A 7,039-nucleotide genomic window follows, 5' to 3' on the forward strand; every position below is an offset into this window, starting at 1 on the left:
AATGTAATTATTACTGAATTAAATAATTTAAAAAATTATTACCGAAATCCGTGAGCCTCTCTTATCTCGTTTACACTGTCAATGAGATATTTTGCACGTATCTCGTTTACAGTATAAACGAGATACATGCAAGCTTATCTTGTTTACAGTGTAAACGACATAAGGACAGAGATGCTGACGGAGGGGCTGGACTGTATCAATGACAAGATGATCTTGCAGATGAGACTGCTATCCAACTGTCAATGGTCTTGGGACATGGTGGGTGCTAAATAAGTGTATGCTCCACCAACCCTCCGGACCTTCCTGACGAAATAAAACAGCCATGGTTCAAAACTACTTAATATATGGCAACCATAAATGAGTAGTACGCCTCAATTAAACTTGAACTCACCAGTATCCAAGGTTCTGTCGAAGGGCAACACGAAGACTCTATGTACAGCCAATTGCAGCTTGACGACATTGCACATGGTACTTTAATCAGTCCGATTCGATCACTTGGTACTCAACACTCCTGCGATACTTTAGTTCTTCACACCCTGCATCACTGTGTCTCTGAATTTGAATCTGTGGCTGATCCAAAACTCTATCCCACCGTCTAATTTGTAATCCTCTTCTCCCGTATTGGAAAACGGAGTTCTCTCATGCATCACGTCCAGATCCAACGTATGATAGTGACTTGGTACAGGGGGAGGCAAAACAAAGTGCACCATTGTCTCAGCGGGCGTCTCTGGTACAAACTCTTCCTCATCATCCCTTCAGAAGAATCATTATCGGCACTATCGGCAACGTACTCTTCGTCTGAGTCTTCCTTACCCACCTCCATGTCTTCCACTGGAATGGCGACATGAATGGGTGGTGGTGTGAGAGGTCGGTCGTCCTGTACATAGGTCGAGTGTACAGAACCACCACCACCAACATCTCCAACCTCGGCAGAAAGTTTCATCACTTGTTCCGTCATGATTCTCCCATGGATGTCGAACATGAGTCGTACATGCTCGTCCTCTAGAAGCCAAAATAGTCAAAACCGGAAAACTCTATTACCTAAGAGTGCCAGCAACCTATACCCCACCCTTCCAACATCACTCATTTATGTGCCACCAAGGTTACTCAATATCAAACTCTTCAACTTTGGACAACGAACTTACACGCTGAGTGCGCAACAGTAATGGATTCTCACACTCAAATATCACCCCATTGTCACCATTTCTCATACGACAATTGGGGTAAACACACACAACTACGTATACGCTATTATTGGCCATTGTTGCCTTCTTTTTTGAGAAAAATGGGACAAAAGAAGATATGAAATGTATGTGGAGAATACCAAGGGTTACATGATGTGTGGAAAACGATCCAACACAAAACTCACCGGCAAGTGTACCGGGTCACATCAAGTAATAATAACTCACATGAGTGAGGTCGATTCTACAGGAATTGAAGGATTGAGCAATTTTAGTTAGGTGGTTGGTTTAGTCAAGCAAACAAGTGTTGATTTGAATGATTTGTGTTCAACAGAAGCTAAATTGCATGAAATTTAAAGGGGGAGGGGTATTTGACTGTAAATTAAATGGCAAAGGAAGTAAAGAAGCTGAATCTTAAAGTGCAAGTAATATAAATTACAGAAACTTAGATTGCAGGAAATGTAAATAGCTGAAACTTAGAGTGCAAGAAATGTATATTGCTTGAATCATAAAGGGTTTTGGGAGTTGGGATTTCAGAAATTAAATAAGAGAAGGTAAATAGCAATAAACAGAGAAGTAAAAGATGAATTTAAATGCAGCAGATCTCAAACAGAAAAGAAAAATTGCTTGAAGAAGCAATGTAGAAACTGAATTCAGCTCAGTTGCAATAGCTAAAAGAAAAGTTGAAGATCTCAGGGGTGGAGGAGACTAGAGAACAAGTCTAGATCTCAATTCCTTCCTTGATCCAACAAAGAACAATTACAGAAGAACTAAAAGATGAAAACAGTAAAGAAATTTAGATCCAATTCACAATTCTTTGAGATTATGCAGTAAACAAACAAAGAGAGATCTCAGATCAAGAATGAAACAGAATTCCTTCAATTCTCAATCCAAGATTCAAAACAAAGAGTGGAAAGTGCAGAAGTAAGAACAAGGAAGAAGAGAATTCAATTCTCTTCTCAATTTCCAAACCCATAGCTAAAATCTAAAATTGAGCTCCCAAAATGAAAAATAAAAATCTCAAAAAGATCAAAAGTGAAAAGGAAAAATGTCAAAAGGTCCTCTCTAAATTGAACTAACTTCTATTTATACACTTCCTATTTTTAGATTTTAGAATTTGGAGTGGACTTTTTAATGTGGTGAAGAATTGAATTTAAATGGAATTTTGGTTGAATTTTGGCCCATGGGTGCCACTCCCAGGGCAATGTTCGGTTGTCACCAAGAGCACAGCATTCCCTTGCCTTGGTCCCTTGAAATTTTTCACGTGCCAAGCCTTGGACAGCATCAGGGTAGTGCTTGGTTGGTGCCAAGAGCGCAGCTTCCTTGCTTTGTTAGTGGAGCCTCCGTGTTCGTGTTCGAGACTTGCTGGGAGCATTTTGGCCAATTTTGGCTTATTTTCCTTGCAAGGAGCACTCATTCCTTCCCTTGGGTTATGGGTTCGATCATTGTGGAGTGCATTTTGGCCAATTTTGGCTTATTTTTCTTTGTGAGTAGCGCTTCTCCTCATGCCTTGGGTCATGGGTTCGAATTCTTGTGAAGCCTCTCCCAGATGTTGCACCTTGATTTTCTTTTGGTGGAAGCCCGATAAAGTTAGTGACATTAACCGAGCTTTGTGAGTTTGCCTTGCTTCCTTTTTTTGTGTAGCGCTCGGTTAAGGGAGGGAGCTGAGCTTTCCTTGCTTTGCTTCCCTGGCCGTGAGTAGGGCTCTCATAGAGAGTGCTGAGCTCTTGGAGAGAGCGCTATAGCTTCCTTGTTTCCTTTGGCTACGCTTTCTTGCTTCCTTTGCCTACGCTTCATAGGCCACGCTTTCTTGTTTTTTTCTTTTCTTCACCTATAAGTAATCAAAACAACCAATCAAAGTACTACCAAATTCACAAGGTTTATAAATCATTCAAAAACCAATTAATTTTAGCTCAAACCTCATGATTTTAGTGTCAAATAAAGGATGGTTGATTGATTCAACAAAACCATGCAATTCCACTCCAAATCACTTACTTATAATGCAAGAAAGTGCATTAAACCTAATGAAACAAGTGAAGAATGCTTGAAAAGCTAGCATAAGATGACTTGTCATCACAACACCAAACTTAAACCTTGCTTGTCCCCAAGCAAGCACTAAACATAAGAGAAAATGAAATGAAACAGAGAAGTATGCATGTCCTTATTTAGCAGATAATTGAACTTGGTTCATGGGGTTTTATGCAGACAATGATAGCTCATTTATTACTTGCTGCTATGTATGCAATGTTTCCTCAGAGGTTTACTAAGGTTGTTGCTACAATGTTTTACTTTTTGCTTAATCCCTTGCTAGCTTTTCCTTCTTTATTTTGCTTAGAAGGCTTATTACTTAATGAAAGCTTGGTGGCAAATGTTGCAGCAGCCTTTGGCTTAATTTTTGCTCAACATTTCTTTACCATAGACACATGGCTCACAATTTCTTCCTAGGAACATTGATGCCCAGCATCTCTTTGGATCACTAAATGTTTTGTAACTAGGTAGCTCTTGATGGTGGACTTTCAGTTGGCAATCCCAAATCAGTTGATCTAAGTGGCTAAGTTTCAAAATACTCCTCAGAACCTACTTGTCCAAGCATATCCCAGTACAAAAACACCACAGGAATATGTCCTAGGGTCCAAGCTATTGGTGTCTAGTCTTATTGTTTGTTTCTTTGCCAATTCTTGGCTTTTCTTTTTCTTTCTTTTCTTTTTCTTTTGATTCATTCTCAAGGGAATTTCATTAATTGACAGATTATAGCAGCAAACTAACTAACACTTTAAAGGATCATGTTATTATGCAGCTTTTTGTTTCATGAGCTACCAATTAAATCAAACAAATACCACCACTGACTTTCATTCTTATTTCTACAACATTGGACATTTGCCTTTTCTAAATCAAACATTTTTCTTTTATTCATTGCAAAAAGGAACAAAACAAAATTAAAGCTAATGATGGATGACCAAAATTATGCAGATCCAAGTATTTCTCAGCAAACATTTTCACTTGCATTTAATTAAATACTTCAACAAGACATATAGGATTTTCCAAATTGAAATACTTCAAAGTAATAAGGATTAAGTGTCAATACAATCTGTGGGGAATGTCCCTCAGCTTTTCCTCCTGTCATCATTATTTATCCTTGTTGCATTTTCTTTGGACAATGATGCAAGCTCCCTCCACAGATTGAATGTTTTCCTGCATAACCCTCAGAAGTTGCTTGTTCCTCAAGCCCTTAAGCAAATGGTTAGCTAACATGACTTATTTGTGGGCATTTTGAACTTACTTTGGTGTGTAAACAGCAAACTTAGTTCCTTGCCAATGTTTCTTATGTATCAAGTTAACCATATGTGAAATCCTTTTGTCTTTGCTAAGGGTAATAGAACTAAAGACTAGAAAATAGCAGATTGGTTAAATGGTTTATCTGATTGCTTCGAGCTAGCATTATGCAGAAGGTGAGAATGTGTTTTAAGATGAGATTTTTGGTGAAACACCAAACATAGAATCCTTCATTCTCCCTTAAACTATTTTGGTGTGCAAGACCAAACTTAGCTCCTTGCAATACAGATAAACCACTCAACCTTTTTATTAAATTAGCTATGAAAAGAAAATTACCTCAGGTTGGGTTGCCTCCCAACAAGCGCTTCTTTATTGTCACTAGCTTGACATCTTGTTCTTTGATCATGGAGGCTGAAAAGCATAGTGCCTTAGCTTTTCTCCTCTTACTGTGAACTTCCTTCCGGTCTCCTCTTTGATGATTTCTAGGTGTTCAAGTGAAAGGATCCGGTTCACAATATAGTACTCAGATAATTGTGGAGACACCTTCATTGGTTGGGTGTTCAACATCACTTTATCCCCTGGTGAGAAGCCTTCAGTGGGGATTTTCTTGTTTCTCCACCATTTTGGTCTCTTCTTCTTCTCTTCTTTCTCAGGAGATAATTCATGCCTTGGTGGTTCTTTATCTAGAGTTTTGAGGTTCTCATCTGGAGGTTTTGGATCTAGTTCCTCCTTGATTTCTTTGGTCTGTTGCACCATCTCTACTTCTTTCAAGCATGAGTTTAAAAACCTTGGAGTTGACTCCTTAATTGTCTTATTTGAGCTATGATCTCTGGCCTTATCCTTCTTGCATTCCTCTTCTTGAGTGGGCTCATACAGGATTTTTAAAATATGGAATGCTAGGTGCTCATCATGCACTCTTAGCAACAATTCCCCCTTTTTAACATCTATCAATGCTCTACCCGTAGCTAGGAAAGGCCTCCCCAGGATGATGGGAGTGTTAGGGTCTTCCTCCATATCCAGGATGACAAAATCAGCTGGGAGAAGGGATTTTCCCACTTTTATCAGCACATTCTCTACAACTCCAAGTGCTTGCTGAATGGACTTGTCAGCCATTTGAAGAGCTATTTGAGTGGGTTTCAGCTCAAAAATTTGAAGCTTCCTCCTAAGAGATAGAGGCATCAAGTTTATGCTTGCACCAAGGTCACAGAATAATTTCTCAATAGTTATGTTTCCTATGGTACAAGGTATATAAAACCTTCCAGGATCATCCTTCTTCTCTGGTAGACCTCTTTGGAGAATAGCACTACACTCCATTGTCATTTCAACAATCTGTCCTTCCTTCAAGGGTCTTTTCTTTGTTAGCACTTCTTTCATAAATTTGGCATATAATGGCATCTGTTCAAGTGCTTCTAAGAAAGGAATATTGATGCTGAGTGTCTTGAATATGTCCAGAAACTTTGAGTATTGCTTATCCTCATTTTCTTTTTTGAACCTCTGAGGGTATGGAAGTGTGGGGACATATGGCTTCACCTTTTCCTTCTTCTCTTGTAGTTGTGTTTCAAGGATGTTCTTATCTCTCTTTGAGCTTTTTGCATTCTTGATCTCTCTATCCTCTTCACTTCTCTCTTATGTCTCTTCTTGTGGAACTTCTCTGTTGTGTTCTTCCTGATTGATGGCTTCCTTCTCCCCAGTCTCCTCACTTTCCACTATGATTGCTTTGCACTCTTCTCACTTTGTAGCTTTTCCTTTGTTCCTTGGGTGTTCTTCAGTGGCATTGGGGAAGGTATTTGCTTGCTTCTCACCCATCTCTGTAATTTGTTTAGCTATTTGTTCCATATGCATCTCAAGATTTCCGATTGAAGCTCCTTGGTTTTTACTTGTTATGGCTTGATCTTTCCTTGCTACTTCCTGATCTTGTCTTGCCATCTCTTAATTTTTCATGAGTTTCTCCATCATTATCTCTTGGTGCTTCATCATCTTTTCCATCAATATCTTCAAGTTGGAGATCCTTTGAGTGTCTTGTGATGTTTGTGGCTGGTTGTGGGGTGTTGAAGGTTGATGGTAGGTATTTTGGTTAGTGGTTGGGTTATTGGGTGGATAGTAGCTGGAGTTTGGGTAGTTGTTTTGAGGTTTTCTATATGGATTAGGGTTAGTATTTTGCTAGTTGTAGTTCTGGTTGTTTCTTGAGTTATTTTGGTTTGAATTTCTTTGCCATGGCTACTGGTTTTGATTATGATTATCTCCCCATCTGAGATTTAGATGGTTCTTCCAGGAGGGATTGTAGGTGTCACCATAAACTTCATTTTGGCCTAAGCCTTGGTTGTGCACATATTGAATTTGTTCCTGCTGTTGATCTTCTTGGTTTTCTTTATTTTGCCCCCATGTGGGTGATGGTTGGCTTGTATTCACTGCTGCAACTTGGAGGCTATCAATTCTCTTAGCCATTTACTCAAGTTGTTGCTGGATTTGCTGCTGCATCACCTTGTGTTGAGTTAGGATTGTGTTCACTCCTTCCAACTCTAGCACTCCTTTCCTTTGTGATGGTTGGCATTGCCTTTGATGAGCAAAGAAGTATTAATTATTTG

The sequence above is a fragment of the Arachis ipaensis genome, chromosome B02 (assembly GCF_000816755.2).
Source record: "Arachis ipaensis cultivar K30076 chromosome B02, Araip1.1, whole genome shotgun sequence".
NCBI classification, from domain to species: domain Eukaryota; kingdom Viridiplantae; phylum Streptophyta; class Magnoliopsida; order Fabales; family Fabaceae; genus Arachis; species Arachis ipaensis.